This window comes from Vulpes vulpes, chromosome 13 (assembly GCF_048418805.1).
Source record: "Vulpes vulpes isolate BD-2025 chromosome 13, VulVul3, whole genome shotgun sequence".
Taxonomy (NCBI): Eukaryota; Metazoa; Chordata; class Mammalia; order Carnivora; family Canidae; genus Vulpes; species Vulpes vulpes.
The window spans coordinates 151173633-151195748 of NC_132792.1; the positions used below are offsets into that span (position 1 = coordinate 151173633).

General features: G+C 44.6%; 1 protein-coding gene across 4 annotated transcripts in view; it reads right to left on the reverse strand.

The window, feature by feature from the left end:
- Positions 1-22116, reverse strand: part of HHAT (hedgehog acyltransferase) — a 308869-nt gene that overhangs the window by 92669 nt on the left and 194084 nt on the right. The gene's annotated exons all lie outside the window — the stretch shown is intronic.

Sequence of the window (22116 nt, forward strand, 5' to 3'; positions counted from 1 at the left end):
CCCACTGCTTTCCTTAGAAAGTCAAGACCATCATATAAGAGGGTCTTCATCTTCTTTCCTAACTAACCACTGGCACCTATCCACTCATTCACTTGTGTTCCCATAGTGGAAGAAATGGCCCTCCCATGTCAAAATTAACTCTGCTCTTTGGTTCTCTCCCTTTCAGCCTCCTGAGAGACCATGCCCCTCTCATCCTGCATCCTCATCCAGTTTATCTGAACTGGTTCTCTCCTTAGCATAAAGACCTATACCAACTCCTCCCATTTTATAAACACCTTTCTTTCATCCCACAACTTCTACATCTTCAGCTTTGATCCTAACTTCTTTTCTTCATGGTCAAGTACTTCCAGATCCTTGAAAGAACAGTCCACATCCAATCTCTTAGTCCTGCCATCCCACCACTCCCTACCCTATTGCAGTCTGACTCCTGTTCCTCCCTATTCCAGTTAAATAACTTTTGCCAAGATCATTAATGTCCTCCAGATTGTCAAAGTCAATGGATATATTTAGATCATTCTCTTACATGTCTTGTCTGTCACATTTGGCATTAACTATATGCCTTCCATGTCTTACCATTATGGGACTACTTATATTCATTGTAGAAAATTTACGAATAGATACATTAAAAAATCCAAAGATAACTACTGATAACCTTTTTTATATCTTCTGTGACATTTTTCTATAAATACATATAGACACATACTTCTTGCAAGACTAGGATCACACATGTACCACTTTAGGAAAGTGCTGTTCCCCTAATCTACTCTGAGCATACTCCCATAACTCCATATTTTTCCCCCTATTGGCTCCAGTGAAACCACTCTCTTCATTTTCCTTTGACCTCTAGAGCCATCATTTCTCAGTCTCCATTCTCTTCTCATCTTCTGTCTAGTTCTAGAAACGTCAGCAACTTCTCGGGGCTCCCTCCCCAGACCTCTCTGTGTTCACTCCAGGAGACTGTATCGGCTCATTAACAAAGCAATTACTGAAGTGCGGTTCATCTACCACATTAGCCAGCAAGTCAGCTACACACAGAATAGGTAAACAGTGATGCTAATATACACAAAGTGCTCAAGGCATCTCTGCTACACTAATCAGAAGGCAAGAAGAAGGGGGAGGGCACCTGGGTGGCTCAGTGGTAGAGCATCTGCCTTTGGCTCAGGTCGTGATCCCAGGGTCCTGGGATCGAGTTCTGAATTAGGCTTTCTGCAGGGAGTCTGCTGCTCCCTCTGCCTATGTCTCTGCCTCTCTCTGTGTGTCTCGCATGAATAAATAAAATCTTTTTTTAAAAAAAAAAGGCAAAAAAAAAAAAAGGCAAGAAGAAGGGGGAGGAAGAGCTCTAGTGAAGAGTGCTTTTGGGGAAGTGACTTTGACCAATATGAGGGCAAGGAAAAGAAGAAGAAAAAAAGGATGAAGGAAAAATGACAGAGAAGCATCAAAACCAAACTCCCTCCTTCAAACCTTTGCTGAGAGCTGGATGTGTCATGCAAGTGCTGAAATGCAGTACCTAATGGGCATGAAGGAGCTCCTAACTACCTCCTTGCAATCAGCCTCCAATAATCACTGTACATGGGAACCCTCGTGAGGTGACCCTGAAGCAGCTCTCCCTGGATTTCACTCTGCTAAGAGTTGACCCTCCCCACCATGCTTCCCAACCACCACTTCACATTGCCTTCCACTGCCCCCCAACCCCAATTTTGCCTTTCAGCCCCTTTCCACGTTAACATCATAAATCTGCCAAACCCAAATGATCACCCTGACCTCTAACACAATTTTTTATGCTATTCTTAAATTCTTACAGTTTTCATAACTATACAAGTTTTCAGTTGTTTTATTTTCTGGACTACACAGGAATGCCATAGGGCTGACTCCTAGTATGTTACTTGAATCCATACCCCAAAATGTCCACTACATTTCTGTATTCCTCTGGGTACTTGCCACAGGCAGAACCACCTGATCCAGGGCACTAAGATAAGGAGAGGCCTTAAAGCACAGTGGTTATAACAGAGCATGAGTTCCCCCCAGGGCTCTGATCTCATCTTCACTTATTAGTTGTGAGGCTGTGGCAGTTTATGCTCACTGCACCTCGGGTCCCTAATTGATAAGAGTATAAAACACATAGAGATGTAAAGATTACCTGAGATATTGAAGGAAAACAGCTCAAACAATGTTTGGCATACAGCAAGCACTCAACAGACATCAGATGTCACTGTGACAAAGACAACACATTTAGAAGCGGCCACATGAAGAGACAGCAAGGGCTCCTGCTCTTCTATCAAAGCACTGATGTCCTCAGGTCCATAGCAACTTCAAGTTCCTTACCTACACCCACCTCTTGACCCTGATAACTGGATTAAAAAGAATTTCTACAAAGCACTCTTTTCTTTAGGAACATCACATTCCTTAATAAACTGGGTAAGTGGAAGCTCCGAATGTCATCAATTCAGATTAGAAAAATACACATTATTAAGTATCTTCTCTAATTCGTGTTTGTCTGATTTGCATAGCTAATATATTTTACACTAGAGTGTTCTAGAAATATCAGTATATTTTCTGTCTCCTAGGTGTTCAACAGCTACCGAAAATTGAACTGGCTTATTGCATGATATTTGTGAACTGTAATCCTGTAATTAAGGCTTCACTAGTCCCCACAATGCCAGTGTTCTGGAATGGTTGATATAATATGAGGAAGTTTATGTCATGTTCATTTAATCTTTGTCATTTTCACTCATTCATTTATTACTTCAATACCTACTATGGGCCCCCACTATACACCAGGCACTGGGCTATGTGCTGGGGGTACACACACTTCAGTAATGTGTCTGTGAAAATTTCATGCCACTGGGCAGCTCTTGTTTCACCTCTCTAAATGAACTCTCATTAAGGATTTTATGAAGTGGCTCATGGTCTTCAGGCATTATACTGGGCATGATGGGGAATATAAAGATGCTAGAAATATAATCCCTACCCTAAGTTTATAATCTGGTTGACAGACAAACATTGAAAAAGACAGCAGTGTAAGACAGCATAAGTAGCACCAAAACAAGGATTTGAATTAACATTTACCCAGTACTTTCTATATGCAGCCACTTGGCTGGGCACCTGCCATATTTAAGCGTAGGAGGTAGGCTAAAAACTCCTAGTTTTCCAGATTTGACTTTTAGACTCAAATATGTCTCTGAAACTGGCATCTTGTCACCATATCATGCCAACTCTTAGCTCTTCTTCACCTAGACTTATTTATGCATTTATACAGATTTAAGCAATAAAGTGTAGAATGGTTAAGTGTCTTGCTCATATTTTAAAATTATGAATAGGTTTATTTTTTTAAAGAGTTCTTAACCTTCAAATCCTACAAACTCCATAATTAAACCAAATACCCTTCTATCTGCCCACCAAAAGTAGCCCACAATCTTGCCTGGAAGCCAAGAAAAAAAAAAAAAGTCAAGAATTGCATAGGCCAGGAAGGAATTTACCCAGTCCCAAGGGCTCAGACTAAACTTCAGCTAGGGACTGGAATGTGGCAATGGATTTAATGTTTAAACCAGGAAAGAAGGTAGCCACTATCATCACAGCTCCCAGTTCTTTCTCTGAGAAAAGGTATACATACAAAAGAACATTGCAGACTACCTGGCCCTCAGTAATCATCAACTTCTGCAATAGACTGAATTGTGTCTCTCTCAGATTAGTACACTGAATCCCAACCCCCAGTGTGATGGTATTAGGAGGTGGGGCCTTTGGGACCTAATCAGATCCTGAGGGTGGAGTCTTGGGAATGAGATTAGTGCCCCTGCAAAAGCAACCCCACAGAGCTCTTTTGCTTCTTCCACCATGTGAGGATTACAGTGAGAAGTCAGCAGTCTGCAACCAAAAGAGAATTTTCACTAGAAACTGACCATGCTGAAAACCTTTACTTCCAGCTTCCAGAACTGTGAGAAATAAATCTCCGTTGTTTATAATCCACCCAGTCTATTACATTCTGTGACAGCAGCCTCCTTCTATCCCATGGGCAGTGAAGCTCAAGGTCTGGCATTTCTTTTTTCTAAGATTTATTTATTTATTTGCGAGACAGCGTGTGTGTGTATGTGAGTGCGGCAAGAGGGTTGGGGGCAGAAGGAGAAGGAGAGAGAAACTCAAGCAGCCTTCACTGCTGATCACAGAGCCCAATGCGGGGCTTGGATGCAGGGCTCGATCTCATGACTCTAAGATCATAACGTGAGCCAAAACCCAGAGTTGGATGCTTAACCGACTGAGCCACCAGGTGCCCCAAGGTTTGGTATATCTTAACCCGCAAAGCCTTCAAAGTCAAAAAGAAGAGGAAAAAGCAGATCCACCACGCTCTCCTCTGCTCATCTTGACTGACAATGTCGGTACTGTCCCTCTCCACTGGCTCTTTCCAAACTGCAGTTAAGTGCTCTGTACCACAAACATGGCTCAGAATAATCCAATTTTGAGAAAACCAGCAAAGCATGAGAGAGACAAGATATGCCATTCTCATGTCTTTCTTAAAACAAAACAAAAACAAAAGGAAAAAAAATCCTTTGAGGAAGTCAGATATGCTCTCAACCTGTTCTTTTTCTTCCTTTTTCACAATTCTAAAAGAGAATAAGCAAAATAATAATAATAAAAGACCACTTTTAGAAACTAAACATCAGCTCAAAGGTGGGTCTTTAAATGGTACACGAGAGAAAATGGGAGGACCCAATGCCTTAGTACTAACGGTTTCCAAGTCATTTTAAGATTTTGTGGGAAAGGAAAGCACAGGGAACATTACAGAGTGGCAGTGCCAGAAGGTGGTCAAACCAGAAGAAACACAAATAGTGGATTGCAGAGTAAAAAACCTGTAGGGCCTTCTGATGTCATAGTGGACTGAAGCCCTCAACGGGCCTGATTGCCACCAGATAGGGTTACTCCCAAGTTATTTCAGACTAATCAGGTTCTTGGCCTCATCAGAAATGTTCCTGGGTGGAAATGCAGTTAATTTCTCAGATAATGTTATGGAGACTGGTACACATTTTTCACTAATGTCACATACCCAAAAATACCTTAATTTTCCTGGGTATCACAATGACTGGACAGCCAAGAGAAGGGACCAGTCACTGCAGAGCTGCCAGTGTAGCATCATAATCAGATTAAATCCTGGCCAGGCACCTGCAGACCAGATCTAGATCTCCATCTCTAATGTGTGGTCCCTGGGACATTCAGTGGGAAGGTGGGGCCATTTTTGTGGATGGCAGCATTGCATAGTGGAAAGATGTAGGTTGAGGAGCCAGCCAGGCCTGAATCCAAATCCTAGCTCCACTGCTTAAATCATCCGCATGACTATCCAAAGGGAGCTAAAGTCTGTCTGAATAGTAATATAATGAATGAATTAAAAATCAAATCTATTACTAAAATCTGCTTCACGTTAACCTCTACTGACAAACCCCTCTTCTAGCACTTAGAATCTACTCCAATGATTTAACAGGTTTTTACCAAGTACCTAATAGGGGCCAAGCAGAGATTAAGTTATTTTCGATTGTAAATAGAATAGACAAGGTCTCTGCTCTTATGGAGCATTCTACTGGAAGAGACTCAAACAAGTAAACAAATGAGTAGGTGATATACTTTCATTAATAGTTTCTGTGAAGAAATAAAGCAAGATAAAGGGCTAGAGTCAAAGCACATAATTTAGAATCCCACCATAGATGGCATTGTGTCACTCACTACTTGTTTCTGCGTGTTTATCTACATCCTGAACCAGGAGATAAACCTCTTGGACATACAAAGCAAGCCTTGTAAGTCTTTTTTCCCTATGACATACATTAGCATGCCAAGTATACAGCAAATGCTCAGCAAATTCCCATCAACTAAGAATGAACTTACTAAAGAGTATTCTGCAAGTCAGACATCATCTAATCCCATGAACTACCTGATATTATAAAATAGAAACTTTGGAAATGCAGTCTCCTCACTACTTCCAGATGAAGAATTCCTATATACTTCTCATCCTTGCAATGTATCTGACCCCAAGAAAGTCCCAATCCTTCCATTTCTATTTCTTTAGGCACCCTTCCCAAGGATGCCCCATCATACCATATACCAGCCATCTGACCCCCATCTATGGATACATGGCCGCAAGAATAACTGACAAAACTCTAAGTGGATCAACAGCTGCTTTCCTCTAGAGATATTTTGGAAGTTTGAAAAGGGCAGGGATTGTTTATCCATTTGAAAATGAAAGTATTTTCCTTCCCCACTTTTTCAAAAGTGGTAAGCCCTTTCAACCAGGACCCCTCAAAACTGACCAGGAACGCAGAAAGAAAAAAGTTACCAAATCTATTTCCTAACACTAGAAAGTTAATTTTTCCTTTCCTGTCTCTTCTCCCTATCAATTCTCCCACTAGAATCCCTAAATACCAGAAACCACCAAAGCCAACAAAAACAGATATGTAAGACCCAAAGTTAAGTCCTGGCAGGTGGCAAACATCTGCCCTTCAGGACAACTGCATTCTTTATTTCCAAGTAAAGTAATGAAAGAAACATAGGGCCAGCCAGGTAGGAGTCACTACCTTCACTTAAAGCTCCACCATCCTGATTCCTTCTGTAATAGGGACCACTATGCTTTGTGAATAACATTTCATATTCACTTGGCTTTTATCCAACTACCATTTGTTGGATACCTTTTAGTAGAAGGGCCTGTGCTAGGTGTTATAAGAAATTCAATTGTAAGAAGAAAAATCTTTGCCACCAAGTAACCTGCGATATAGTATTACTTCCAAATACAAAAGGTAGGATCAACCATTATCACCACCCAAGCTAAAGAACAGATCCTAGGGATCCAGGTCCACATAAGGTGTACCCATCTGCCCAAGACACATACTGAAGGTCAACTAGGAAGACTGTTCTTCTGGCCATCTAAAAAATGTGTCCAAAAAAAAAAAGAAAAAAATAAAAATAAAAAATAAAAAAAAAATGTGTCCAAATGCCCATGTGGACAGTATCATCTGACCTGTTCCACCCACATATTCCTGGTCACCTAGATAATCAGGCAATAACCTTGCCCATTCCATTCCTGACAACAGCCAACAAATAACTACTACCCAGGCAGGAGAAATTCATGCAGAAATGTGACTTGGGCTATTATCTTTAGGCCAAGGAGGTTCCAACTTTTGAATGCTGAACCAGGGATTTATGGAGTTGGAAAGGTGGGAGGAGGCTGGCTAGTCTGAGATTCACCTGTTGTCTGAAGAAACGGACATCTGTGAGGGTATTTCCTGTAACAAACCAGCCCTTGACATAATAAAGGTTTTCTGTTTATTTATCTAGAAATTTACTGTCAATTAATAACATAATGCATGTAATTCCTTATATAAGCTATATACTGAAAAGTTGGCCCCAGAAACACATGGCCTCTCTTCCTAACATCTCTTTCTCATCCATTAGTCTTTGGTCCCACGGGCCCTTATCCATGTTCCTTTAGCCTCTTGGGGATAAGGACTGCGTATGGGTGACAACCAGCACAATCTATAGGAAGTTTTGGGTCCTATGCCCCTAAACCCATAATGCTATATACCCTTCCTCATATAAAAGGACAAAATGTGTAAGCCCTTCAGGAGGTCACTGGCTTTGAGCTGCTTTTCCAGTGGTACTGAATTATACTGAATCTGATATACTTTCCCTCCCAGAACAAGTCATACCCATTTGTGAGTGGCTGCTCAGATTAGGAGTGAAATCTGTGGTCGATGTATTGTTATTTTGGGCAAATTATACGAAGTTAAATTCCATAATCTGGATCTCATCAGTACTGGTCTCCAACTCAAAGAGCTAATCAACTACATTTGCCAAACTACAATCAATCAAAATGTGGCAAAAAGCAGAGCTGTGGTGTTGGGCTTCAGACTGCTTCTAGGTGTCCAAGATAATATACATGTGTGTGCATCGGTGGAAAGAGAGGCCATGCAGGTGTAGGATGGTGATGTCGTGCTGGCATGATGGCAGGGAGAGCCGCCCCCAGTGCCTGTCGAGCAGCAGGGAGCAGTGGGGACCAGGATGGTTGTGTCTGCTTTTAATCATGCACTTAGCAATGCCTGGGGACTGAACACAGCTAGGACATCTAGTGATAAGCAAAAAGAAACAGTACTCGCCCAAGTAGAATTGACATTTTAGCAAGGATAGAGTCAAATTATAGGAGGTTTGGGGTTTTTTATTCTTTGTTTAAGAAAACCCGAGGAAAGATACCTCTGCAAGGTCAGGCAACATGAAACAGCGCTGGAGGTGGCAGGTGGGACAGTGACACAGCCCACCGCGCCACCTCCCAACCCCCCCTCAACCACCACATGGTAAAGACAAGCTGAGAGAAAGATGGGGGTGGGGAGAAGGAATTGCAGCAGGGGAGCAGACCATAGTTCTGATTCTTCACAAAATACTCTTTCAAATGAAAACTGTCACTGAAAACAAAAAAAAAAAAATCGAGGAGGAGGAAAAGATGAAAGAGAAAAGAATAAAGATGGCTGCTCTTATGAAAGCAGGACTCCAAACATCGACATTAATAAGCAAATTTATTGGTGGCAAGAAATTCCAATCAATACTAATCAGGCTCAGCTGGCCCACTCTTCCTTGCCGGGTTTAATGACACTTCCTAGCCCTTATCGGATTGGGACTCCACACACATGCATGCTAATGAGGCCACCAGTGTAGAATTTATCGCTTGGCTTCCAAGGGGACCTGATAGGTACCATTTCTGTCCCAGAGTGTCTGTCAACCAAGATACGAGGCTCGGGCCATTAGTTCAGTTGGTTTAGTGGTTAGCCCCTAAAGGTTTCAACCTGCGTGCCTGATTGCTACTGATCCTGTCACCTAATGGTTAGAGGGAGAGCCTGCAAAAGACCGGCTGGTTGAAAAACTGGGCTCACTCCCCTCGGAAATAGGAAACCAGGGCAGCCCGGGTGGCTCAGCGGCTTAGTGCTGCCTTCAGCCCAGGGCATGACCCTGGAGACCCGGGATCAGGTCCCACTTCAGGCTCCCTGCATGGAGCCTGCTTCTCCCTCTGCCTGTGTCTCTGCCTCTCTCTCTCTCTCACTGTGTCTCTCATAAATAAAATAAAATCCTTAAAAAAAAAAAAAAAAGGGAAATAGAAAACCAGAGAATTCCTGCTTCTGACAGTGATTTAATGATGGCTTCTTCCCATATTTCCATAACTGCCCAGCTGGTCCATGGCATCTCTACCCTCCCACAGACCCCTCCACCTTGGGTGCCATGTCCTTAACAGGATCTCAGCCCAATTCCAGTACTTCTCTGGCCCTTTGTCCCACACCTCCAGTCCCATGCAGATTCTAATTCTCGTCCTTCCTGCCCACCCATCCCCTCCCCACCCCCGGCACAAGCAGGAACTGTTGTGTGTTCCACTAGCTTGGAGAGAAAGACAAGCCTTTAAACAAATATCTCTCCTTCCCTTATATGTGCTTCACCTCTAGTGTCAGGGTGGGGGGTGGGGAGGAACAGGCAGAAACAAGTCTTCTCGAGTGAATGCTTAGAACAAAAAGGCAGCCCCTCCTTCTGTGGGCTGTCCCTGCTTCTTCAAACTGGCTGGTGGTCAGTTCTCCCTTGTGGCAGTATGTCCAACTGTCAGTCTTCCTTGGGAAGCGTTTGTTGGTTCCTTGGAGGGAACTCCTCCCCCAGAACTGGGTGTGAGAGGCCCATCTCAAGCTCACCATACTCCCCTGACCTCGGGTCCTTCTCAGATGAGGCCCAATCCACATCCTCTTGCTTCTGGGACTCCTCATCTAGTGGGCAGCCTTCTTGGCAGGTGGGGGAATTGGAAAAAGAGAAGATTCCAGCAAGAAGGTCCCAGCCCAGCCACTTTCAAAGGGGCCCACACAACAGACATGAACCCCATGTACTCTAGCCTAGCCAGACGACTCACAATGGACTGCTTGATGACACCCCCTTCAGACTCTCCACCTCGCTCTTACCCTGTCTTCAAACCATAGCAGCTTGTAAACCTAGTGACTTGATGACTTTCAAAGGTGGGGTAATTGCTAGTCCCAATTTCACTGAGGAAGAGTTTGGGGCACCTCCAACCTTTACGAGTTATTCTCTTGGGCTCTTCTTCTCTCAGCTTTAGAGACAAGAACCCTTCCTTTTCCTTCCCCCAAGACATGGGGAATAGAGGACATGAATAGCCTTTCTTTATAAACATCTCTTTATAAATCCAAATTCCCTTTCTTTTTTCCAGTCCCTTACTATTGGCAGGCAAGTGGTGGGAAGGGGCCTGTGAGGCTGCTTCTTGACTCAGGACTTTCAATAAGCCCTGGGAGCACACTCCAAACTTAGAATGTGGAGTTAATTAGCTCTTATCCTATCTTTGGGTCTTCATCAGCTCCCCAGAATAAAAAGAAAACTCTCTCAACATCATGTTCCAGAAGTTACCCCCTCTTAGCTCAGATCTCCACTGACCACATGGGGCACCTTTAAAAAGACCAGATGGAGTATTCCATACAAATCCATTCCTAAAGACAGGCATCCCGGAAAACCCCACTCTCTGACTGTGGTTAGGGATGGCAACTTCCCTTTTAAAGGACCTTAGCACCTTTATAGGCTCAAGCTGAAAACTACCCCCCTTTCTTCCCAGCATCTCCCCCAATACACACACCACACCTGCCTGTACTCTCACACATGCTTGTGGCACCTCCACATGACTCACACACGGGGCGAGGTAGAGAATGAGGCTTTTGTCCCTAAACTCAAATCTCAACCTTCAGTAGCCAAACCCTACACTGACCTCTGACCAACACTACACTGAAATCACCTCCTTGGCCCTCAGAGTTACCACAGTGTCTCTGAAGCACCACACCAAACCAAAGCTTGTTTTCTGAAGCCAAGAGGACCAAGCAGCAAACTGACGTTATGCCCCTAGTTGAATTAGGGTAGAAAACTATGGTTTTTCTGGAGACAATTAATAAGTAATTAATTCGACAAGTATTTTTGAACCCCTGCATATCACAGACACTCTAGAGGGCACTGATGGTGCAGCTGTGAACAAAACTCTAATTACACAATTATAACAGTGGGTGCCCTCATCTTAGAATTATTAACCTATCTTCTTTATTGCTATTATTATTATTATTATTATTATTATTATTGCTGCTGCTTTATCTTTCTGAAGATGGCTGCTAGAAAAATCATGGGCATTCACTGCCCCCCTCCCTGTCTTTCCACACACAGTGTTCATAAACCCTGTCAACCCTTGATTCCGCTCGCTCATGCAAGGCTTCACATGCCTATGATGTATGACAACATAAACGGAGCCTGCTCCACTTGAAATTTTCAATAAAAATACAGATCTAAGTGATGAATATTTTATCCAGTGAAGAAAACAATTTCAGGGCCATTTCTAATAACACATCAACCCAACAGGAGTGGGAGGGAGCTGGAGAGTAATGAGGTGGATAAGCACCAACACCGGGAGGAGCCAAGGCCCCAGGCGAACCAGAGAGAGAGAAAGAGAGAGAGAGAGAGAGAGCACGACAGAGAGAGAGTGAGAGGCAGAGCGTGGACTGAACAGCTCTGAGCCTAGCCCTGTTTGCAGCGGAGGAGACCCAGGCCCACAGGGAAGTGATGAGGGACGCTCACATCGCAGAGACCTAACCCAGCCTATTCTGAAGGCCAGAAGTGTAACTCTGGCATCATGAAGGGTACTTTGGGATGATCAGTGAGTGTTTGGAAGGGATACAGATGAAATTTGAAAGACACTGTGAAACCCCACTGCTCAGTGTGCTCTGACTCCAAAATGCACATGGGTTTGGGCCTTATTACTCTGCATTTATTCATGTTCCTGAGGTCTCTCTCTCTCTTGCTTTCAAGGGTATATGTCTGTCCTCACCATGATCCCAGAAGTGCCTACACGGAAGAAATAGTGTCCCCCTCCTCTGTCCAGCAGATTTGTGAGAAAAGGGAAGCTATTTGCCTCTCTCAGCCCCAGCTCCTGGGGGAGCCTCTAAAGAGCAAGGGCTCAGGGGCACCTGTGTGGCTCAATCGGTTAAGCGTCTGCCTTTGGCTCAGGTCAGGATCCCAGGGTCCTGGGATTGGGCCTGAGTGGGGCTCCCCTGCTTCTCCCTCTCCCGCTGCCTCTGCCTACCAATCCCCCTGCTTGTGCTTGCTCTCTGTCAAATAAAGAAAAAAAATATTTAAAAAAAAAACTTTTAAAAAGAGCAAGGGCTCAGGTTGAGAGCAAGGGAAAGGCAGCAGGGCTTCGGCACTCTGAAACTTCAGCGTGGGGTCCAACATCACAGAGCTTGGTCCTCTCTGTTGTAAGCCAAGAAGCCCACCTTGGTCCCCTCCTTCTGGTCAGTGATGGAGCCACTGGGGGCAAGAAGCTTCCATAGCCACCTCTGGAAACCTATCTTCTGCTCCCCTCCGCAGCCTGCCATGGCTTTAGCAAGATGCTGAAGCTTTAGTGCAGCCCCTTCCTGCAAGCAGCTACATCCAAAACTTGTTAAGAAGGAGAGGGCTATTAAGGTCCAGGCTCCTGGTGGCAGGGCGGGACAACTGTGAAGGGCATCCTCGCTCCGCAGCTACCCATGGGGCCTGGCAGGAGAGGCCTCTCTGCAACTGACAGTGGTTCAGCCCTCCCTTTGCTCGCTCCCTCACAGGTGTCCATCCCAAGAGCATCTCCCAGAGAAGAATCTGCACTCAGGTTTCATCTCAGGGTCTGTTTTCCAGAAAATCCACTCTCTGAGTCAGGCACAGGGCCCAGACAGAGCTTTTCGAGACAGGCATCTGGGAAGGAGATAAATCTGATGCATAAGTTACTTACGTTTTAAGCAAGCAAGCAAGGCACTGATCATTTGCCAAACAGGCCAACTTCCCCCCACCCCCCACCCCAAAGCACTCTGAAAGTCGTGAGAGGTCTAGAGGAATCTCCATGGAAAATTACAATGCCCCAAGGAATCCAGAATGTTCTCCTGCCACCTGCCTCCCTCTGCATCTTCCTCATTATTCACAACTTTGTTTATCCATTGAAACAAAATGTTAGAGCTGTCACCGGGAATACAAATGGGAAGCAAGCCACTCTCAAGGCAATCAATAATGCTGAGGAAACAATGGGACTGCAAACTTTTCTTATTTTTCTTTAACTGCTGGTCATGGATTATGAAGCAGAAGGAAAGGAAATTCAACTCTTCACATTATAGTCGACTGCCAGTAAGAACAGCTCGTTTCTCTATCTATTTTAGCCACTTTGCAGAAAAATCAGAGCTCAGGCATAATTGAAATGGCCTTGAGAGTGAATAAAAATATTAGGTTCACTTTCCAAAACCTCAACATCACAAAACTTTTAGTATCTCCTCCTTTCTGCAAAGCTTACATGTCTGTTTACGAAGGCAAAGGCATCTCCAAAGTACCTTGGTTACCAATGCAGCCCGGGAGCTGATAAACCAATTTGTTTTGCCCTCAATAAATCGTTCATTAATGCTGCTATGACATTTAAAGTTTAAAATGGTTTTATGACTTGAGATTAAAAAAGAATCATTCCAATAAATTTCTTATAACCGAGAGGATCCTGGCATTTTGATTAAGTAGCTCCTTGTGACGATAAAGTTTTATCTTGAATAATGAAGGGGGAAAGCATTAATCACCTTAAAGTCACTGGTAGCTGGTCTCAAGAGCCAACAGCCCAGCTGCCTCTGCTAGGGAATGACTCAGAAACACAATTTAAAAAAGACAAAAAGCAAACTAGCAATCTTCGAGCAGGGTTAGAATTTTCAGAATCATTTAAATCTGAGCTGTCTCTAAAATGGTGCAGCAGCATCAGGACAGTGACAAGTGGTGCTGGGCTTGTCTCCTTCCAGCTGCTCGGGCAGTAGGCTGATGGGAGGAGGACTAAGAAGCTCTGGCCTTTATCTCACGGCTAGCCCTTCCTCTAGGCATTACGGCAGGGCAGTGCCAGGGACCTCTGCAGCCACTCGGATTTGGTGGCTGGAGCACACACGGTGTCACACAAGGAACCCAAGACTTCTGAGATGAGCTCGACGTTGCTGCCGGGAGCTGAACTGTGGCCCGTGTCAGGGTTCTTACCACCACAGAGCATCAGCTCTGTATCAGCCTGTGGAAGTTGTCATTCCTGTTTGAGAAATCATTTCTGAAGATTAGATAAGCCAATGCGAATGAAATGCTGGGTTTCAGCAGGGGTTTGAAAAATCTCTTTCCCACCTTGCCCCTACCCATAATCTTCCTCTGCAGGGGGGAGGGGACTTGAACCAACATCTACTGAGTGGCTGCCCCATGTCGTCACCGCACCTTTAGCTTCCACCTTTCAAGCTGCACAGCGATGCTGAAGTAGGTAGTAATATCAGCCAGTCTCACCAGGTGAGAGAGCTGAGGTTCAGAGAACTTCGGAAACTTACCCAAAGGCACACAGACTGTAGGAGGCGGAGGTAAGATTCGAAGCTCAAGCTGCCAGGTGCTGCTCTTGCTACACGGCAGATGTCTCTTCTCCAGAGCACTTTAGGATGTGCACACAGTAATCTCAGGGCACCTCCAAGGTACTGAGAAACCCAAACCAATTTGGGTTGAAGAATTAGTCAATGCCAATTTGTGGATTTTAGAAAGGACAGAACCCATGTGGCTGGAATCAATCACCCAGGCTGGTGGGAGAGCCCCACTGAGATGACGGGAGGCGGGGGGACTAAGCACTCCGGGAGCCAGCGCGAAGGCCTGTGGTTGGGAATCGGTGTAGTGCCTGGACGGGTGGTGGGCGGGGGATGGGTGCAGACAGTAAATGTCCTCATCGCTGGCCCCGATGAGCCTTTGGTACATGTGCCTCAGGACAGATGATGATTCACAATGTTATTTTGAAAGGCAGAGTGCAAGGGAGCAGTGGGGTCCAATTTAACAATAATCACTTATTGCAGTTACGGTATCTGAATCTTTGCAAACTATTCCCTTCGACATTTTTATCCTGTAATAATGCCATAGGTTAAGCAAGGTACGTGTTGTTCTGCTCACCTTAAAGAGGAGGAAATGAGGCCTACCTTCCCTACAGCTCCTCCGAGTTAGCGAGGAACCTGCAACTCAGGTCCGTGAGCACCAGACCCTTCGAGAGGAGGGATGTCCTGCGTTCCACGGCCGTGAAGAACTGACTGGTGCTATGGATTCCCACTCCTCCCCACACTCTTCTCTGTATGGTTTCATGAGTCAGGGAGCCCTGCTCGCTTCCCCTGGACTCCCCAGAGGACCAGGGACTCCACCATGAACCCCTACCCAAGCCCACTCTCAGCCAGTCGATGCTTCGCAGCATATCCTCAACAAAATGTACTCCCTGCCAACAGCTCAGTGCAACGCTTCGTTCTAAGGACTGGAGCCCACATTGAGAACAAGGATGGGCAATGTCTGACCCCTCCTCCTTTACTCCCCCTTCCAACAGTAAAATAACAACAACAGTAATATCTAACTCAGTGCTTTAAATGTATTACGCCATGTGATCCTCACAATAACGTTGAGGCAGGTACTACCATTATCCCTGTTTTACAGATGAGCAAACTGAGGCCCAGAGAGATTAGACTCACCTAACTGAGTGGCACAGCCGAGAGTGAAACCCGGGAGCTGGACTCCAGGGCCCATGTTCATAGCTACCTCATGGCACTGCCACCTGCCATCAGGGAAGCCATGCCTAGGCCCTCCACCCGGTGGGTAAGCACAGAATACCTTCCCGTTAGTGCATGTGTGGGGTGTAGGACGTCCTGCTGCCTGACTGCCAGTGCACCAAGGGCAAGCGGAGCCCTGGGTAGGGCATGTGCATCAAGCCGCAGCCAGGGCCCCTCACCAACCCTCAGTGCCCACCTGCCACACTAGCTCCACCAAGTTCCTTGGTTCCTACTCAAGGTCCATCAGTTAGACTCAGATTCATTCATTTGTTCTTCATTCATTCAGCTTATAATTATTAAAGATTTACTATTTTCCAGGCCTTGTAGACTTGATGGATACAGTCTTTCAAAGCTGCTACTGTCTCTGTTAACTGCATCCCTGTAAATGAGCCCCCTTGAAGCACCGTAGCCCTCTTGTCTGCCGCAGCAGCCACCATCACACATGCTACCATCAGGCCTGAGTTCACAGCTGCCTGCTTGGCCTTGGTAATGGGGTCACAGACGTTCCCTGGGTGTCTGGGGAAACTTTCCCCAGGTTTTCTTTGCCTGCACTGAGGGCAAAGCAGAATATTCAATAAGGCAGTGGTGGGTTCCCAAGGAGGGCCCGTTGCTACTGGGGACAGTGAGGACAGGAGGTATGAAACAAGAGTACAAATGCAGCTGTCCCATCAGAGTCTTCCTCGAGGACCCTCTGGACTCTGCTTCATGTAAACACCCCTTATCACACAGTTGTTTATGCCCACCCCATAAAATATACATAGTTTCATATTTTGACTTTTTAAAGCCACTGGCACCTACAAGCCAATCTGCTGTACCTTCGACACACATTTGGGAACTACCACTTGTGTGGTGTGACACGCCTGTTCAAATAGCCCAAGTTTGGTACAGGCAGAGGGAAATGGTCCTAGAATGGGGTTCTGGAATTACTAGAGGACTTGGCCAAATTTACAAATCAAAGCTATTGGCGGTGGGGGCAGGGGGGGGGGGGCGGGGCGGGGTGGAGAAATGGGAGCCTGAATTACCAGAGGCCTTAGAGGAGGTGAGATATTCATGACTTACTCAATCACATTCCTTACAGTGCCCAACCCGACATCACGTGCACAACGGGTGCCCAGTTTAGAGAACAGAAATAGTAACTAGACTACTGGAATATTGCCAAATAGAGCTCCTTCGGGGACCTGCCTTAGTGAGCAGATCAAACCAATGTGCCCTCATCACCACCAGCCAGAGTGCCACGCAGGGGCCAGGGATATATTTTCTTAATGGGATCACGGTGCAAACTTCTGTTAATACTATCAACAAGTCCAGCAATTTCCTTTCTCACAGAAAACAAATGCAAATTTCTGCTCAGGGTTTACTCAAATTGTGGATCAGAAGTTTTTTCTCTTATAGTCTATTAAATTTATTTCTTTGTATTACATTCCAACCCACCCTGCCATCTACTGACCACTGAAGCCACCTGGACTGTCTGAATCCCAAGGAGTCTTAGGAACTGCCAGCACTCAAGGTGTCATTAATTGTCACTTCACTCCAATGAAAATCCCTAAGCCATCCTTTCTCTACTCTCCCCTCACTCATACCATCAAGATTCATTCTCAAGTCTTGTCTCTTCCACTTTCATGATGTCTCTCCAATCATTCAATCCTGCCCACTCCCACTCCCATGGTGAAGGTTCAAGCCCTCCTTGCTCACTTCTCAGATCCCTTCAATGACTTGTCTACCTCTATGCCTCCATGCTTGCCACCACCAGCTGCCACATGCTCCCATGCTGACGTTTTCAATTAAAAAATGTGAATCTGATCCTGTTAATCCTGTGTTTAAAGCCATGCAGAGGCTCCTCATTGAATGAGTAGGATTAAGTCCCAGCACCGTGTCCCGTCTGTCCTTCAAGGCTCTCCTCTCACCACGGTCCCCTGCATGGGTCTGATGGTTCTGCCCCAGCCACACTGGACCTCATTCTTTCTAAACTCATGCTCATCTTCCCACTCTGCATCTCTGCTCTGTTTCCCCTCCAAAAATGCCCTCCTCCCCCACCTGCCATGATCACAAATCTACGCAAATCTTCAAGCGCAGCCCCTGTGTCATCGTCTGTGAAATGCTCCCTGGCCTCCCTGGTCGAGTTGATGCTTCCTCTTCTGTATTTCACAATTACTTCATTCATAGCCCTCATAGAGCCCTCAACCATACCACATTCTGGAAGCTGTGGGCCACTCTGTGTCAGGGGCCACGTCCTTCCATCGTTATATCCCCCATAGCACAATGTATTGCCCAGTACAGCAGCCACGGAGAGAATGTTAACGAACTGATCAGTTGAATTACTGAGTAACCCACGCTACTGATGACCAACACTGTAATCTAAAATGGGGCATCTAGACTGAACCTTAAGTAAGAGGAGGAAAAGAGGAGCTTCAGTGAGAAAAGAGTATGCACTAAGTGTATGGTAAATGCCATACCCTTCAACAAATACTTATCAAGGATGCTAGTAAGTGCTAGGTATTGAGCTAAGTGTTGGTGGTACAATAATGAGCAAACCCAGACATAATTCCTGCCTTAATAGAGCTTAAGACCCAACAGAGAAGAAAAACCAAATCATGGCATGAATTTAAAGAAAAAAAAACTGTAATGAGGCCCCAAAGAGGTAGCACATATTGTTTAGAGAGAAATAATAGGATGATCTGACTCAGAGATCAGAAGAGCCTCTCCTGAAGAAGTGATGACTAAGTTGAGTTCTAAAAGGAAAGTTTATTAAGGAATTGAGAGAGGAATAGTATTCTATGCAGACAGAATAGCTTATGTAAATGCCCTGTGGCAGGAAGGGAAAATGCTCCTGCAAGGAACAAAAGGGAATTTATGAGTGAGGAACACATACATAATCCTGGATGGAGCTGGAGAGATAAGAAAGAGAAGAGGCTAGACCCAAGGGAGTCACACAGGTCAGTTCAAGAATTTTGTCTTCATTCTCAAAGCAGTGGAACCCACTAGAGTATTTTAAGCAAAGGGTTCCATGAACAGAATTGTGTTTCAAAAAAGCTCATTTTCAATACAATATGGAGAATGGATTAGGGGTAGGGTGGGAGAATGACTGGGTATTGACTAGATAGGAAACTATTTCAGTTGTTCAGATAAGAGGCGAGCATAGCAATGGAGATTTAAAGACAGTGAGAAAATTTGGGAGCTATAAAGTATGTAGAACCAAACGACATGGTTATGGATTGATATAGGATTGGAGGGAGTGAGGAGGTACAGAGAGATACCAGAGAGGACACCTGTGGTCTGGTACATGTAGCAGGAGAGGTGATGGCATCGTGTGCTTATAACAACTCTTTGAAGAATTCAGTTCTTGGGGGAAGACATGAGTTGTGGTTAACAAGTGTGTTTCAGATAAACTGGGAGGAGTCACACCTATAAGAGAACTGAACCCAGGCAAAAGCTGGATCATGAGTTACTGGCATTGTATTCTTTGAAAAACACCCTGGAATCTTTTTTTTTTTTTTTAATTTTTTTATTTATTTATGATAGTCACAGAGAGAGAGAGAGAGGCAGAGACACAGGCGGAGGGAGAAGCAGGCTCCATGCACCGGGAGCCTGATGTGGGATTCGATCCCGGGTCTCCAGGATCGCGCCCTGGGCCAAAGGCAGGCGCCAAACCGCTGCGCCACCCAGGGATCCCTGGAATCTTTTTTAAGAAAATATTTTTTAAAATTTAAATTCAACTAATTAACATATAATGTATTATTAGTTTTAGAGGTAGAGGTCAGTGATTTACCCTGGAACCTTATTAGACCTTTCTGACTGTCCCTAAATAAAAATATATGACAAGGTCACCTGACAAGAAGTCATACAGTCAAATTCACTAAGACTGTATGCATTGCCAGTTACATTCATCCCTGTGAGGATGCCTAAAGCTTGAGAAGATCTGACCCCAGGTCCAATGGAAGGAGAATAGAGGGGATGGGAAGTGCACACCATTTCCTTCTCTGTCCTTTTATTGAAGTCTGGTATTTGAAGACCAAAGGCCATGGAATAGATATCTCAGATCTGACGGATGGCCCACAGTCCATCTGTAGCTCAAAGGCACAGAGGGAAGAAACGTCAACAATGCATTCTAGGACTAAGGACTGGTTCGGTTGCCTAGGATAAGTAGAAGGTGGAGAATACAAGAGCAGAAAAATAAGGTTGGGAATAAAACTAAGGTTGGGAGGGTGAGCTAGGTGGAGTCCAATAAGAAGGCCTCTAATTAGATTGCCTCTGACCCTCACTCTGTGGGCAGAGGGGAGCTTTCAAAGTTTCTCAGGAGATGATGAAACTCCGATCCATGCTCTGAGAAGGTAGTAAGGCAGTGAGAGGATGGACTAAAAGGGCAAAAGAATGCAGGCCACAGTACAGAACACAGCGAGAAGGCTATTGGAAGGGTCAGATGAAGAAATGCCAAGAGGCTAACAATGAATTAAAAGAAAGGAAAAAAAAATACAAAAGGTAAAAATACATAAAATCTGAGTTTAGAAGAGTCAAGAGAGATTATCTGAGCAACTCCTTCAGTTCTACAGGTAAAGCATGCAGAATCATCCCAGTTTTGCAGTTAACCCTTCCTGCCACCTTCTCCCCTATCTTCCTAGTTATCCTACACTTATTAAACTTCTTTTCCCTCAAAACACATCTGTTTTTAAAAAGGCTACTCTGTCATTTCCTGATCATGGACTCACTAAATATGCCTTGCCTTTCTCAGAAGGTCCCAGAGGCTTTGGGATAAGAAAATTAAAACCTTTGTTTAACTCTGGTCATTCTGGAGATCTAATGAAATATGACAACATTTACCTGCAAGCAACAGTGTCATATTAACCCACCTTTGTTGGCACCAGCTCCCAGAGCAGCCTCCAACCCTTTTGCAAACGTAGAACAAAACAACCAAATGAAAAGTACACACACACAAATCATATGTATATTTAATCGATTTAGGATAATATTGATTATTTTAAATAAAAACACTGAAACAGCAAAGACAACTTCAGAATTGTATTAATTTCCTAAACCTGACACTGGTACAGCAAAAACAGGAAAAGAAACTAATGCATCTGCTGGATTAGAGAGGAATCAAGATGTGTTTTTCAAATACAATGACACCAGTGGGATAGCCATGACTCTGTAATGTAGGGATAACAGTTTAGTGACAGCAAGAAGTCCAGGCAAGCTGGGGAGGCCAACCTCCAACCTCCATCTGTTTATTCTCTACCTGGAGGTGGGAAAAGGCTGGAAGATGGATGGGTAAGCAGAATAATCAAGGTCTGTAAGGATGCAAAGATAGCATTTCTGTCAAAAGTGACAACTTCCTCTCATATCAATCTTGCAAGAGTTTGAATCTCACCCTCCTTTGTCACCCAAAAAAAGCAGGGTGGAGGCAGAGAAAACAGCCTCCACAAGCCTCCAAAAACAAGAGGATATCAAGAGGAGAGAAGAAAGAGAAAGCAGGGGAAGAGACAGCTGAATCCACCAACTGGTTAATTCTCCCATTTAGACACCAGGGTTCTGGGAACCACTGGAATAAACCCTGTTGGGCTCCTCAGCCAACCCAGAAGACATTCACCACGAGAGGCACATGGGTGGCCTAGAACTCTGAGTGGACCTCAGGCTCTCATTCAGATCAGGATGCAGACAGTTCCACCTCAGCTCTCCAAAGTTCCCTGAGTAAGTAGATGCTCTTTTCTAGGAGAGCCAACCTTTATGCATACATGTTTCCAGAGGGTGCCTTCACGGATTTTGCACATACACCAATTTCAGGAGATCACTCTAAACCATCTTCAGAGCAGAGACCTACTCCTGCAGCTCTTTCCCCCTAGCCATGTATGCACTGCTATCCAGGGGCCCTTATGCTTCCCCCACATGGGTTCAATATTAATTAGCACAGTGGCCAAGAACTCAGGTCCTGGAGCTGAACTGCCTGAGTGAATGTTTGGCTGTTCAACCTTGAGCAGTTATTTAAAGTCTTTGAGATTTCTAACGTTAGATGGAGTAATAATAGTACTTCCCGACTTCAAAAGGTTTACAGAACACTTAGTAAGTGCCTCAAACATGATAAGTACTCAATAAAGGTTGCCTCTTATTGTCATCCTTTCTGTGTATTTTGTTAGTTGAGAGGAGTCAGGAGCTCTTAAAAAGTCTGGAAAAAATAGTCTGTAGACTAGAGCATTAAGTGTTGGAATGGGCATAATTCAACTCATCTTATCTAGAAAACTGAGGTCCAAGGGGTGAAATAACTTGTCCAGTTTTTTACAGATAGATAGGAGCGGTCTTCTGGCTCCTATGCTACTGTTTTCGCTAATAAAATGACTTATTCACAATTAGTATGTAAATATGTCTGTAAGTTGTGTCATTAAGGAAAGTACTGGAACATGTGTTATGGTCTCCGACAGGAATGAAAAAAATCAGTATTTTCCATGAAAATGTACAATTCAGATGAAGAAGTAGTCCCATGTTTCCAAATCACTGTTCAATCCAT